The sequence below is a fragment of the Lutjanus erythropterus genome, chromosome 8, assembly GCF_056507025.1.
Source record: "Lutjanus erythropterus isolate fLutEry1 chromosome 8, fLutEry1.hap2, whole genome shotgun sequence".
In the NCBI taxonomy this organism is placed as follows: Eukaryota; Metazoa; Chordata; class Actinopteri; order Lutjaniformes; family Lutjanidae; genus Lutjanus; species Lutjanus erythropterus.
Window position 1 is genome coordinate 11,831,930 of NC_139324.1, and position 16,229 is coordinate 11,848,158.

Here is a 16,229-nt window from a genome sequence, read left to right on the forward strand (position 1 = left end):
TGTCCGAGGGCGGGAGAGGTGCTGGATGATGAGACTCCCCCACACATGCACACAGAGGCCTCAGTATGTCCCCTCTCCGCCCCTTTCCCCACAACCATACCCAAACTCTCCACCCGTTCCCTCCCACCTTCTTGTAACACCCCCACTCCCCTCCTTCCCCACCCGCCTCTCCATGAGGACAGCAGCACCCCATCCGTCCTTTATCTCTGGGGGCAGCGTAAGTCATGCAGAACTCACGAGAGGAACATGCTGAGTGTGAGCTCATCGGATTAGGCTTCAAGATAGGGGCAGGGCGCCTCCGAAAGAGTCAGGGTGGCTTCCTCATGTGCCTCTGCTTCACAGCCAACATTTGCACAAACCCGGGCAGGGCAGGAAGATAAAGGAGCTCAGATCCGGCCACAGGACACACTGCATGATGATATTTCACAAACAGAGTCATCTAAAGGTCGAGGACATGTCTTTGAAAGTTCACAAACCTGGCTGTTATTTAACACATTAAAACTAAACTCTCCACCCTGCCCTGAGCCCTTCTGGATCTGTTCCATTCTTTGTCTTCTCTATGATAATGCATGCTCTTCAAAAACTGAGGAGCATAAACACTAAACAAACACGCACCCATATCAAAGTGACTTCTCAGACAGAGTGAAAAACAAAGGCATTACAGGGAATATTCCCCATCACGTTGCTAATTTGTGGTGATGTGTTCAAATGGGCTGGGTGAGATGAAATATCAAAAGCGTAATAAAGCATGATAAGTTGAGCCACGGGTGAGTGTGGGTGCAGATATGGCACAGATCACAGATCAAAGATGACTCCGAGTGTTGAATTATCCCTCCTTGAATTACATCAGATGTGGAGATGCTCACCGTGCTTTGTTGGATGCCCAAATGCCTGAACAATTTGACTCTGTTACAGCTTTGACGGGAGCAGTGTTCTGTGATGAATGGGGTGAGGCGCAAGCCTTTTGAAGTAATAAAACAAAGAAAAGTAGGCCGATGCATGGCTGTGTGCCAGAGTTCTAGCAGGGGGCAAAGGGGGGAAGGAAAGCACATGATCGCTAACGGGTGATGGCTTTGATCATGCTCCCAAACAAACGGCCAGATAAAAAGGGTAATCAACACCTCTGGCCACAAGTCCAAATTTGCTCCTGCCAGTGTCTATAAATTACCCACCATTAAAGAGGAACATTTGGCATACATTTGGCATTGTTATAGCACTCAGGGACCAGGCAGTGACATGTGAAGGGCGTAGCCTACGTTGGGAGTTTTTAGTTACGCAGGCAGGCAGGAACAGCGCAATGGGACGGGGAGCTGTTTCTAGCTTGTCAACCTTGTAGCCGGGAGCTTGTTGGGATCAGTGGGTGCCAAAGGGTGAGCAAGACGATGACCATGGCTGAATAGTGTGGGGGGCTTAGACCTTGGTCTCTGAGTCGTGACCTTTGTTCTCCTCAGTGTGGTTTATGTCTCCCTGTGGACAGTCTCCCAGGCAGCGCTGTTCCTGCCAAATGAGGGAATCCCTCAAGCTGAATGTCCGCTCTGAATCTCTAACAACTGCTTTTCTTTTGGTCAGTGTTTACAACAGAAAAACACCTCGTTGTGCCTATGACAGTGCTGAAAGATTGGCATTTTTTGTACTTATGGAGTGCTGAGTACTTAGACATTCCAATTTTGTCAATACAGCAATGGTTTGGCTGGTTTCACATTAGGTACAATTACTTTGTACTGTAAGTATGACAGTCCCTCCTCTCCACTCCCCTGCCGGTCAGGTTTCACATTAGTAATGATCTGTTGTTTACTAGACTTGTTGCGGTATCTGTTGCCAATGTTACACAGTTTTAGACTTACACGATTACATTACTCGCCCATTGCCCCCACCCTCTGAGCATAATTTCAATGTTGAGTTGGACGACTGCCTCTACAATTATAAACCAGCTCAGAGTAGCAAGAGTCAGATTTCTAACTGAAGACTGTGGTGAAGTTAGGTCTAAGTTGAACATTTGACAGCATTCATGCCAGTAGAAGGAGTCTAATAGCCAACCTAAAAACTGCAGTACACTGTAGGCTAATCACAAAGGTTTTATATTGTCACCTTGATATGGTTGTAGAGACTGAAATCCACTGAGGGGAAATTATGTGGAGCCCCAGCATGATGAAACAGTCATGAGGTGTGGGCAGACATGAAAGTGATTGTTCTGTTGTTTGGTACATTACCATGAAGGTGTTGCCTGGTGATACTGTGTCAAAACTAAGGCTAATTTGGCTAAGCCAACATAGTCTTGACAAGGAGCTAACTTGACAACTAGTGTGTCCTTAATGTTTGTTACTTTACAACTTGTTTATGGACATCAGCTACAGCTGTAGTTTTGGTCAAAGTAAGGGTAAGGGCTAAAGACCTAATGTTAAAGATAAAAATAAGTGTTCAAACAAGGGACATCAATCATCATTATACAGTGTAATTGGTAATACCAGTCTTGTCTCAAGTATATTAACCAATGGGAAAACGTCCTCACTGAGGCATCCCTGGTCATCACCTACACAACATTTGTTTATATTGTTGCTATGCTAAAGAAAGCCTGCCAATCACAAGATCCCAACCGCAGTCCACTTCCTTGTTTTTGTACGGTTAATTTGCACAGTGTACATAAACCATACTCAAGACCTCCTTTTCAAGTGGACCCAGGAAAGGATCAATGAACCGTGTGCCGGTGCAGTACACAGTGTTCGTACTAATCAAATGAACTGGACTGTTGGGGCCAAGTGCACTCAGATTCCAGGCCCGGGTCCCTGATGTGAAAACCCCTTAAAACTGCTTCTGACCAGCAACTGAGCTTTAGGGCAAGCCAGCCGTTGCCTACATGTATTTGTTGCCACTATGCAAAATGTTGGCATGCAAATAAACATGTCATCAAAGGTAGATGTTGTTTCCTTGTAATGTGGTGGATGGTTAGTCCGAGGTGGCAAAAGTATACACACTGTCATTGCTCGGGTAGAAGTACAGATGTGAAAACTAGTAGAAGTACTAATTGACTGACAACGTCTTCACTCACATAAAAGTGAAAAAGGACAGATTCTGAAATGTAATTGAAGTATAAAAGCAAAATGTCACCCTCTGAAAGACATTTCTACCAACGACCAACTCTACTGACTTTTCCACGGTTGAGTCTCCCTCTCTGTTTCGTCTTGTTACATTTTGTACGTTATTTCCGTCGGGTGGGGTCTTTCACATCTTGTTACATACTATAGGTCTTGTTTCATTCTTGTCTTGTTTTATTTCTCAATACATATTTAATGTCTTGTTTTTTGTCTTGTTAACTCTTGTACATCTTTGTTGTCTTGTTTTGTTGCTTTTTGTCATGACACGGTTTTATATCTTGTTATCTCTTTTTCATCTTGTTACTTCTTTTTTTTGTTTTTTATATCTCAAGTCTTTTTACATCTTGATACCTGTTTTAGATCTTGTTATGTAATTTCTGTAACATCTGTCAGGTGTAATATGCACTGATGGATGGCAACCAGGTTCTTGATGTTGGGAAGGCAGTGCGTTAAAATGTAGGGAGTAAAAGTAAAACATTGTCAAAAAAATAAATAAATACTACTAAAAAAGAAATAAAGATACCTTAAAACTGAAAAAAGTACTTTGTTATTTCTCACCTCTGTGCAGAATTATCACAAAAAACAAAAAAGATATGCCAGGAAGGCAATCGAAGTTGGATGTACTATAAATGATGAGCAATGACAATTTAAATCACTATGACAATTCTAAGAACTATTACCAATGTTGTGCATCAATTTCAGAACATTTAACTAAATAGAAAGCAAAGTTGAGCAATACATATTTTTCAAAATAATTGGAGGACAAAGACACAAGGTAAAAAAAGAGAGTGAAAAGGTCACTGAAGTTCATACAAACACAGTGCAATTAGAATACAGCCTTAAAAAACCTATAACCTCACATCTGGGTCTATATCATAAAAAAAGAACTAAAACCACATCACCACGCCTACAGGGCCTATAGAGGATTACTGCACAGCAGCAGCATTAATGATAGAGCTACCCTATGTGACTGTAGACCTCCCTTCTGCCAATTAGCCACTGTATGTGTGTGGCTGGATTGAACTTGTGTTTCTTTCCCATCGGGGCTCTGCTGGAGACTGACTTGTGTCTTCTTGAGTGATTTTGATTCAGGGGCACTTGAAAACTCCTCTCAAACACCTCTTCTATACATGATTGAAAAACCTTCTGCAAAAGTCTTATCTTTGCATGAGCGATGGTACTATGCACAAATACCCCAAATAAAAAGGCAAACTATTGTTCAGTAATAAAATCCTGGGCCACACTGCACGACCGCCTACTAAGTTTATTTGGTTCACTGTCGTGCAAATTAGGATTTTGGGTTCTATTATCTGCAGCGGATGTGTGTGAACATGCTAGTAACCTCCGCATCCCCAGATTCCCTTAAAAATTGCGTGGTTTTGTGAGTTGTTAAGTTAGAAGAAACTTGAATAATTTTGTGAAACGCTGTCTGTGAGACATTGTTAATTATTTGTGCCTTTTTGTAAATTCAATGTTTGTTTGTCCCAGCGTGGTCATGGCTACTTCTGTTGGGCCGGACATTAAAAGCAATCAACGCATCTTGCAAAAATGTTTATTTTTTATAGAAAGTGGGGAAATTAAATGGCTATGGTGAATCATTTGTGTCTTCTTGTAAATTCGGCATTGCACACAGTAAGATACTTCTTTCCTTGTAAAAAACATTGTGTTGCTGTCAAGTGCAAACAGGAGAGATGCTCTGTGGTACACTGGAATGCACACTTTTAATTTCTCTGACTCTGCCCTAAATGCCTCCGCTCTTCATGTGTGATGTGAAAACATCAGATTTACACACAGTCAGAAAAAGTGTAAGTATGTGTCCCGCTCATAGTTCAGTTATAAAATCCAAGTACACCACAGATGCGTCTCTCTTGCCAGGGAAGGGCAGGTAAAACATGAGTCTCATGTAGGCTGATAGAGGAGTTCAGTGTGGTGCTGAACTAAAACAAAACAGAAAAAGTAAGTATATGCATGTAGTGTGGGGAAGTGAGATCCGATCACAATTTTGAGATGCATGTGGTGACACATTGCAATGCCAGATGTGAAGTGACGTACTCAGAGCAATCCACTTGTGATCGGATCACCAAAAACAAGTTAACACCAGATCTGAACAGCCTTCCAGTCACGTAGACATCACAGTCTCACTAAACAGATGCACCAAAGCTTTATAATGCTTATTGTGACTCATCTGACCAAATTAACAAAGACTAAATTAAAGACATTTCCTGTACAACACAATATCATTAGCCTTACGTCACTGTTGGCTGGTTTGGTCACAACACTGACAGAATTCAATGGAACTTTGAGTGATGGCAAAATAATTTTAGAAAATGATACTCCAGATGATTTACTTATCCATCGGTTATTTACTATTGTTATCTAACAACCATTTTAAAGCAAAATAGAGTCCATTGTTCCAATATATCCAATATCCACTGCCTTGTGTAAGTTTGGGTGTCAAATGTTAAAGCTTGAGATTTCTCATGGGCCTTGAATGACACACAAGTTATTGTTTCTGTATTGCGACATTACTTTGAACATGCTCATACAAACAATGTTTGTAGTTAATAGTTGAAGGATTCTCACTCTCACGCCATCACAAGAGAAACAATGTGTGGCTTGAGCATGTTCCAGTTAATTTCTCTGTTTAAATCACAGCTCTAATGTTTGGGTTATAGATCGTAATTTTCTAATGGCTGTTTACATAGCTTTAGTGCTGGCACACAGACAGTGAGAACAAGTTGAGAGTGCCTCACGTTTTAACTGGATGGAACAGTGTACACAGTCATCTATACATTCATAACAGAAGGTATTTCAAGTGTTTGTGCTGATATTGTAAATTATTGTTACTGTTGCTTTATTACACTGGACATGTTTTGACAAAGTGCTGCGTGTCTTTCAGGGATTTTCCTCTGTTGCACACAAAGTGTCTCAGTTATTCTCACATTTCAAGTGGAGAAAAATGTGCTGTGAAATTGACTTTGCTCAAACAATGAACCTGAACTAACTGGACAGAAAAGAAATATGTGCCAGTCCCAAGACAGATTTTTACCATGACACCATCCCACACAGTGAAGAGCATCTCTTAGTGTCCATGTTCTAGTACAAAGTTTTAGTAAAGAAAAAGAGGTGTCATGTACACCAATATTGTGGGGGTATTACTGTGAGATCACTATGTTAAACACTTTGTAATGGACCCAATGAATTGCTGAAGTACACAGAGCAGGATGAGAGCATAACACAGTACAGTTTTAACTGCTTTGGACTGTTGAATCAATCAGGGAAAATCCTGCACCGAGGTGCTGACTGGTCTGCAAAGACTCTTATCATTCTCTCCTTCTATTTGATTATTGAGCAGCACCATTTTACTATATTACAGCTTGGTAATAACATGGTGATAGTGTGGTAATAATTAAGTAATGTCAAAGTAATAACTAGGTAATAGCTTGATATTAACAATGGACAAAAGCAAAGGGACCAAATCCCTGTAATGTCGCAAGAACATCAATAGAAAACTGTCTGTTGATTTGAATTGCAGTGAAATCTGCAAACCTGTTCATTTCTGCTGTTATTTTTAGCTGTAACTGTAAAGTTTAAAGATATATAGTTAAACATGTTAGTCTGACCTACCTGACGTTCCTGCTGAGCATATTTTAAGCACTGTGTTGCTTTGACAATGCCCCAACCCCGCCGGTCGGAGTAACTCTGCCTGAAATATCTCAGAAACCAGGGCGCTATCCAGGTGGAGTTCATGGACCAAATGATGATACTCTCCCAGTTGTGTCCTCGCTTGGTCTATTTCGTGCACCCAGCTTTGGCGTCTGGATCTGACTGCAGATTATGCTGCACAGCAAGACACTTCCTTTGAGAGAGAGTGCAGCAGTGTGAATGCAGACGCTGAAAAGGAAGATTAGGTAGCAAGAAAGCCGATGAATCAGAGACATAAAACATTATCTTCTGATTGTTGTCAGTTGTTGTCAGTTAATGAGGCCTCCAGCCTAATGTTAGTGAAACATTCAACATGTTGCTGCTATTAAATTATATATGTGACGCAAGGTTTTCTACATGAAAGTTACAAACATTGTGATTTGCTCTATAATAACCACATTTGAAGATAGAAATAGGTCAGATCTTTTTAGTAATAGTATAGTAATATTTTGGTAATAACATGGTAACCTGCTAACAAAACGCTAATAAAATGATTACATCATTTTGTTACCAAAGTATTACCACATACAGCACCACTGATACATGCAAGACCATCGTGCACCAAAACAGCCTCTACTTAACCTCCAGCTAGCTATATAAAGTGCTAACTTATATTGTTTTTTGGTGAAAAGTGAGCAAATATTTGTTGCAGTTTCAATGAATGCTGACAGAAAGATGAATGTAACACTTGCTACAAAAGATAGAATTTTTTAAATAAATAATTTTTAATGTTCAGTCAGTCACAAGCTAAAGAGATAGTTCACCAGAAAATGTCATTATCTTCCTACCCTCATGATGATTGAAGACCAGGTTTAGTTTTTTTATTCCACAGAACACTTCTGGACCAGTTTTTAAATGCAAAAAAACAAAAAAACAAAAAAAACAAAAAAAACATAAAATGCCCCCATACTGCTAGTCTGGTATATTCCAAGTCTCTTAAAGCCTCAGCATGCTGTTCACTTGCATGTGCACATTGTCACACCACACACACCCAGTTCAGATTGTGCGCACACGCACATGAACATGGCTCCAAGCTGAAGGTCTACAGTGAAGATTATGGCTAAAAACATGGCGTAAATTATGTCTTTCAAGTTAACTTGGTATTTGGGGGCTTTAGGAGACTTGGATTATACCAGACGAGCAGTATGGAGGCATTTTATGTTTTCTTCCGGTTGTCTGAAAACTGGTCAACATTCAGTTAAATTGTTTGGGAAACCTTCAGTCGGCATGAAGATGAGTACATAATGACTGAATTTTCATTTTTGGGTGAACTATCCCTTCAAAAGATTGCGACAACATCCAGAAAGTAGACAAGCATTAAGTTTGTGCAGGTGAGATATGGAAATAAACATCTAAAAACAGACATAAGTGACAGAAAGTAAAAAACACCATGTATAAAAGAGTCCCGGTCAGTTTAGAAGTTTCTAAAATCAGACATGCTATCATCATCTAATGACAGTGTGGATCATGAGAAGCTGCTTTCAGGGCAATGCAAGACAAGCCTGTGATGACAGACGCTGCTGTGTGCTGGGCACAACCTCAAATTAAAGCTAATCCCTAAATGTTATTTCTTGAGATTACCCTTTCAAGGAGCCTGTCGTGCACTTCTCCCTCTGCTACATCATCCCACAAGAAATGAATAAACAATCTATTCTTTTATCCGGTTTACCTCTGCTGGCTGTTTACTCTGGGTCCAGCAGGTAGCTCACAATGGCTGTTTTGTCAGACATAATCAAGACAGCTGTATTTAGAAAAGAGATGATTGTGTCTCATGTTTCATTCTTGGGGAAACAGTTGATGATTCTAAACATGAGCTCATTTGCAACATGTCATCACCAGACTGGAAAAATGATTCAGGCTTTACTTCTGACTTCAACAAACACTGGCTGATTTCATTATTTTTAATTGCCAAATATTTTGTGTGGTTGGTTTTGTGAGAAACTTAATTTATTATTTTTGTTAATGTAGGGTTTGGTCTTATTTTGGAGGATTATTGCAGGAATTTTAGAAAACAATCAGTCATCATCTTGTCTGAAGGAAACACACACACACACACACACCCCACAGAAATGTGTCACATTCACATTTTATTGATTAAACTGGCACTCTGTGACTAATCATCTTTACGCCTCTAATTTTTTTGTCTGTTACACAATGAAATGAGATGGGGGTGGGGCACTGGGGTTTGTCAGTTAATCTATTATTGTCCATTGTGAGAGCTGAGGCAACTTTGCTCTGATTTTGACAAAATTTAGAGGTCTGATGCTCCCTTGAGTTTCGATTTGACTGGCCAAATAGTGCTCCACTTCTACTACATGTACTTTGTTAAGTGATGTTTGCTTGTTCATTAGATCCCCATTAGCTACTGCATTGTAACAGTAGCTACTCTTCCTGTGGTCTTCATTAATATTTTAACAGTACTCTAATAACAGAAAAATAAATCAATACACATTCATAACTTTCATATTCACATTAAGACTCAATACAAAATATAAATAATAAAGACACACAACAACCTACACTAACTCAGAAATGTCTAATACATGTGTTACCTCTATATAATGATTTCATCTCTTGAAACACAGAAAAGAAATCACCCATCATTAAATGTAACCTGCTCTATCATCCAGAGTAATCTATCATCCAGAGTAATCTAGACCCAGAGACACATCCTGAGATGAATGCAGTGTTTTAAAAGGTTAGTACAGATTCAACAAAGTCACACAGAAAGACAAACAAACCAACAAATCAGGGCAGCGGTAAACCACATCTACTGTAGGTAATACACTGACTATGGATAAGAAGGGATGGATGTAACTAATTACAAATGCTCAAATTACTGTAATTCAGTGGTTTTATGGGTACTTTTAAAAGTAGATTTTAAAGTCTGTACTTTTACTTGTACTTATGTATGCTATACACATCATAATCTACTTGGTTACCTTTAAAACCATAACTGAGTTTGAGTTAATATCCAAGCCTTTCGTCTGCATTTTAGTGGCCAATAAGATGATCTGATCACAAACGGGCCGATGAAAACCAGGACATACACACAAAAAACAAAACAAAATGCTCCAGTAGCACACAGTTGGAGTAAGGACGTTAATGATTAATCATTAATCAATTAACAGCCGTTAAGAATTTAACCAGTTTAAAATGTAGTCATGGATATTCATATTATATTTTGACATTTTTTTTGTCTGGTGGAGCCATTTGTTGAAAGGAAAATTAAACTTAAAATGAAAAAAAAAAAAGACATGTTTTGTATCTTATGAATTATTTATAATTAATCAGTTGTTATCAGCTACTGGTTCTGGAAAACATGCAAAATGTGCGTCAATAGTTTGCAGAGGTTATGGTGACATCAACAGTTAAAAGTAACTAAAACAGCTAATACTCCACCAGTAATACTAATAAGTATTAGTATTACTGGTGGAGTCCTTTTTTTTAACATTCATTTACTACATATAACCCTTTGTGACTGATTATCCAAGAAAACCATGCAACATTGCATATACTGTGCAGTGTGTAACATGCGTATACTAAGTACGTATGTACGTATGTACGTAAGGTCAATAAGCTCATAAAAACATCTGTTGCAGCTGCTTGAAATGTGCAATGACGTGCATCAGCAAAAGCAAAAAGTATTTAGGTGAAAATATAATGTATTATTGCATCAAAGGGTGTCTTAAATGAGAAAGGAGTGTTAAAGGAAATGCTAAACTTAAGGTAGCTCATCTGACCTTTCTCACAGTGTGCAGCCGAAACCTCCTAACTCCCCGTGTCATTGTATAATAGCATGACACAGTTTGTCATTTATGCCACCACTCCAAGCCTCCCATTGGGACCTGCCATGGACAGAGTGTGTCTCTCTGTAGCTGGTTAATTCATTGTCCCCTCAGGAGGGATCACATAAATGCAGCCCCCTAACTTAACCCCAACCCGGCCCTGCTGCAGGTGTGTGTGACCAGCATCGCAGGCCGGACACGTCATCCCTCCATGCTTCCCCCGACGTGCGTCTGTCTCTCTCCCTTCCTCGCCAGAGCCCCATGGAACCGATTTGTAACTCAGCGAGACCTCGGGGTCCTGCTTGCTGATCCTTGTAAAGCCTTTGCTGGCCGCTGCCCGCTGTCGGGCTGCAGACACCTCAGTATGTTGCTTCGAGGGGACAGCTGTCACAACATTGATCAACGGCTCAGGGAAATGTGTCATTCTACCCTCCCATGCTGATTTGATTTCAGCCATATTAGCATGAATGTGGATGATTTACTGCAGTTAATGGGATGTATGGAGCAACGTGAGCTGGTTGCCTGTACAGATGTGTGCTGTCACAAAAGAACCCAAACATTGTGTATATTTTAAGATTTAGGCTTGGTTGCACCAATAATTAATATTTTTAGCTTAAAATTAAGAAAGATGAAACTGAAACCTCTCTTTAATTTTCACTCTAAAACTATTTATTTTACTTTTGTTACACCTAAACTTTAAACGCCCATTTAAAATGGGATAGTGGGACAATTGACTTTAAACTTGCACTTGAGGAGATTTAACTTTAGCTGCTTTTTTGTGATGGATTGAGCAAAAATGAAGTTCCTAAAAGATAAGTTAAGGGACAGACTCAACCCAACTGAGTTTTATGATGCATTTCTTTCACTACAGTTGATCTAACAAAAGTCTACCAGCTGCTGCCAAGTAGTTACTTTTTTCCTTAATGAGCTGTTGTGTGATTTTCAATCTTCTCTTTTTCTTCTTCTTTTATTATTGCTCTATTAATTAGGCCATTTTTTTCCCCACAAATAAGAGCCTCTCTGCTGAGCTATCGTGAGTAGGCTAACTAAGTTAACTCACTTCCTTGCTAGCTATCAAACAATGTAACATTTTGTAAACTTAGCTAGCTAGCAAATAATGTAATGTTTTGTTGACTTTTTAGTGAGCTAGCAAACAATGTAACGTTTTGTTGACTTTTTAGCTAGTTATTTAACACAGTAATGTTTTATTAACCTTTAAACTAGCTAGAAAACCATGGAAAGTTTTGTTAACTTTTTAAATAGCAAGTGACCAATGTAATGTTTTATTATGGAATACAGAGCGGTCAAAAGTTAAGACCCCCCCCCCCCTCCCCACAGCACTCACATTTATAGATTTTTTTAAATTTAAATTCGGATATGCAAGCATCTACCTACTGATTCAACTCTATTTTCTTCCAGTTTACATAATCAAAGTTGGACTAAACTGAGATCATTTCTTCTATTTCTACATATACAGAAGATGTGATGTGGGTGTGACAGCTTTGCAGTTGTTCAGTTGTTTGAAGGCACCTTTGACTGAGCTGGGCTGAGAAACTGAAAGTAACAAACTGGCCTGAGCACAAAGCTTTTCCAACACGTGCTGACTTCAAATGCGAGGAACACTTTATCAGACCACTCCTGTCAGGAAAGTTTTCCCGGAAGGACAAGAAAGTCCTCGTCTTTGAAGCCCTTTCTCTCACATAAGAGTGAGACAAAATACTTAAATTAAAGCAGAACAAAAATCCAACGTGTGTATTTTCCCCACTTATGTTCTCAAGGACGGCAAATACTCCTCATCCTGTTTATCAGTCACATACTCACACACTCCCCTATCAAGCTTGTGGAGATGGTCAGAGTGATTTTCTCTGACTGTTAGCATTTTTTCAGACTGTCTATATGAGCTCCTCGAGACATTCTGTGATACCAGTAATTCTCTTGTTTCTGCAGTGGATACATTAAGAGGCTCTTTAAAGTTGTTGTCATATATAGGGAATTTATTTCCTCCTGGCAGGAATACACATAAGACACAGAAACCCCTGTAGATTAAACTAGCCTAACTAGCTGTATACACTCCTTTTCTGTAAAGACATTAGTTAACACTAGCTTGCAGGTTTTGTTGACTTGATTCTTAACAATGGCTGAAGGAAATATGAGCTTTTCTGAATATGTATGGTCACTCACACTCTCCAGGTCCACAAGTGTTAACTTGAATAAGTTCACATTAGGCAGTGAGACCAGACTGGTCACTCGATGGATGGATGAGCTTGGAACAAGACTGACCATGATGGTTTTGGTGAGTTTCATTTTGTTTCTGTCTGTCGAGTTTAAATGAAGTATGGGGAGGCAATGAGAAACTTGAATTCAGAAGGTGATTAGTTGTATTTCTCTGTTTAATAAGTAAAAATAGCTGTGAGAATATTTCCTTCCTTTGACATTTTGTCACAAGCTCTCTTCTCTCATTTAACCATAGTTAGTCATATCGCAACCATAACCTTTGTCTGTATTTTTTGACTGGCAGTGGCTGTTGGTGTGCGATTCAACAAAAGTACTTCAATTCTGGCATACAACAACATAACAAGATTGCATTTTTGCTTGGTTATGTGGCCTACTACTCTGACGTGATTCATGTTTACATCCGGTTTCTGTCTTTGTTTTGCCTCAAGCTAACACTGTGACGTAATCATGACATCAGCTCAAAAAGAATCTATACGACACACCATAAACCGTAAAGGACACGCTCTAAACACTGTAAACCTGCTAGCAACCTTAAGGCTATGAACAATCCTTCATGCAACACTTTCTTAATCTAATTCCCATTATAACAATACATTGTACAATACATGTTTATAAGGTTTATTTTTCTCATTTTTTGCTCACAAATTTGTGAACATCAGTGTTAGTGAACACTTCTCCTTTGTCAAGATAATCCACCCACTTGACTGGTGTAGCATATCCAGATGCTGATTAAACAACAGGATTATTCAGTGCTTTCTCATCCAAGCTCCTCACATATTAACGATTTGTCACTGCCCCTTGGCATCTGATACTGAAGCACAAGGTACGCTTTGGCTGCTGTATCTGATGCATCTGCTAGAAAGCCTTAACATGTGATTAACACTGTGAAACAGTCCCAGTTTGGTTCAGTTTAGACACCATAAAAACTACTCGGTTGAAGTGTAGACACTGGGTGCCCCCGTGGCTCAGCTGGGAGAACATACCCCCCATGTACTGAGACTTTCAGTTCTCCGCAGCCGCCATGGGTTGGATGCCAGCCCTTTGCTGCATGTCCCCTCTTTCCCTCATTTTCTGTCTTTACTTAAGCCGTCTCTATCAAAATAAAAGGCATGAAAAGTTTTAGGTTAAAATGGTTGCCATTGCTGTATTACGTATGTCACTGAAGTGACGGAAAAATGACTCTCGCATGACAAAAATCATGTGTCACTGAAGCCCCGTGACACACATAACATTATGTGCCTTTCAACTTTTAATAACATTTTGGTTTCACACATCATGAACATCAGTCTTCAGGTTGAGAGTCCTGTGTTTGTTTGAGCCATCCATCCACCCCATCCACCCCCATCCATCCACATGCACTTTCTCCCTCATTATATGTCAACAGCCTCGGGGGTCTCATACAGCCATGGATGGGTTTACACTGAAGTCACATGAAAAGCAATATGAGTTGCAGAGGGTCGGTGACAGGTTGTCAGTTTGTGACAAATTGGCAATGAGACTAGAATGGATTATTGTACATTTATTAGGCACTGAACTATGGCTATTTTGCATGGGGCTACAGATACCAGTGTTTGTTTTCCCAGAAAGGCAAAGTCATGACCTGCTCCACTCTGTATTTACCCTAACCCTAACCAATCACTTTTCATGCCCAAACTGAACCAACCCAACCAACAAAGGCAATGAGCACTAGCTGGTCAGAGACAGAGTAGGGCTGGTCATGACTTTGCTCTCCTGGTGAAAAATGTGGTTATCTGTAGCCAAATGTGAAATAGCCATAGTTCAGTGCCCAATAAACCTAACCAACCCAACCAAGGAAGGCAACAAGCACTAGCTTGGTAGAAGAAATAAACCTTTTGTGTGCACAGAAAAAATCTTAGATCTTCTACTTCAACTCCTGAAAAATGAGAGCAAAAACAAAAGAGTTTATATTTTTCTTGAGAACATTTTTCAAGTTTCTCCTACATTGAACAGCTTTGGATATTTTTAAGTCAAGAGACGAAGAAAAGAGCAAGAAGGGATGTGTTACAAAATAGGTCATGATGAACTCACAACCTCAGACAGGCATCTTGGTACACTGAACCACAGGCAGCCATTCCTTGTGAAACACTCAGACATCACTTAACAGCCCTCACATGCCATTCATGTGCACACAGAACTAACAGCCATCGATTAGTGGATTCAGGTGCACTAATTCAAGCGTAGAACAATGAGGGTACTTGAGGAATAATAGCCACTGATCTTCAAAGTAGCTCAACAGTTTGATTCCTCACTCTGTACTCTGCCTGTGTCACAACACAGGGAGGCGTTCAGGGCAAAATGAAGACTCCCAGCTGGATCCGACGACCCATAGAATCAACACAAAACCTGTAAGAAGGGGATGAAAGAGGGGTTTAATCCCTTCCATTGAATGTTCGCTGACAACTCATACGAGGGTCTAAAGTGTGTGTTAGATGTGGGTAATGGGGGTAGGTTATTATTTTGCCCCCGACCAGGGTAGTTCTTCATACGCAAACATTGTTCATACACTTCAGAGCTCTCCGTTAGGATCAGAATAGCAAAAGATGGAGAGGATACGGGTATGAAAGAAGAAGAAGAGGCTCAGTGGATGGGGCATGATGTTGGCAGGAGCCATTTATAAAAACTGTTCTGTAAAATAGCTAAAGATTATTAATGAAAAACACAATACACATTTCCCTTTTAAAAATGTTTGAGCAGGGACGAGGTTATACACTTTTGAGTCAGGGGAAGGTATTCAGTATAATATTGTCTGTGAATGCCAAATAAACAAATTTAATATTCTGTTGAGAAAGAATATCAATGAGTATGTCATGGTTGGGGATTCTGGTTGGTTGTTTCCTGTTTTATTTTGATAGTTTCTGTTCCTCCCTCATGTGTTTTGGTTTTACTTCCTGTCTTTGTCTGTGTTCCCTCCCCTTGTGATCTCTGATTGTTTTCACCTGTTCCTGATTGCCCTCACCTGTGTCTTGTTTTCCTTCCCCTTCCTAGTGTATTTAATCCTGTGTCTTGTCCTCTTCCTTGGTCGGTTCATTGTTTCTGTCACTCTCGCGTCTCGTCTCCGTCTTGGTCAGTGTTTCCCAGTGTTTTCGGATTTTTGGATTTTTGGTTTTGTTCCTCCCTACCTGTTTTTGGATTCACCCTCGTCATTCATGTAAGCTTATGTTTGGTTTTTTGTTCATTAAATACCTTTTGAAGTCTACCCCCTGCCTCCTTTGTCTGCATTTGGGTCCTCCACTTAGTCAGACTTAACAGAATGAACCGACCAGACATGGACCCAGCAGATTTTTTTGTGTCAGTGGAACTGGCAGAGGATCTTAAGAAGACTGTTGAGGAAAGTGGCCAGCTCCTCTCAGCCATCCAGGGATGCACAGATCCCAGACGTAAGCTTTTT

At 39.9% G+C, this 16,229-nt stretch overlaps 1 long non-coding RNA gene across 1 annotated transcript in view; it reads left to right on the forward strand.

Annotated features, from left to right (window-relative positions):
- The window catches only part of LOC146322527 (uncharacterized), a 124,067-nt gene that overhangs the window by 51,338 nt on the left and 56,500 nt on the right, over nucleotides 1–16,229 (forward strand). The window lies entirely within an intron of this gene.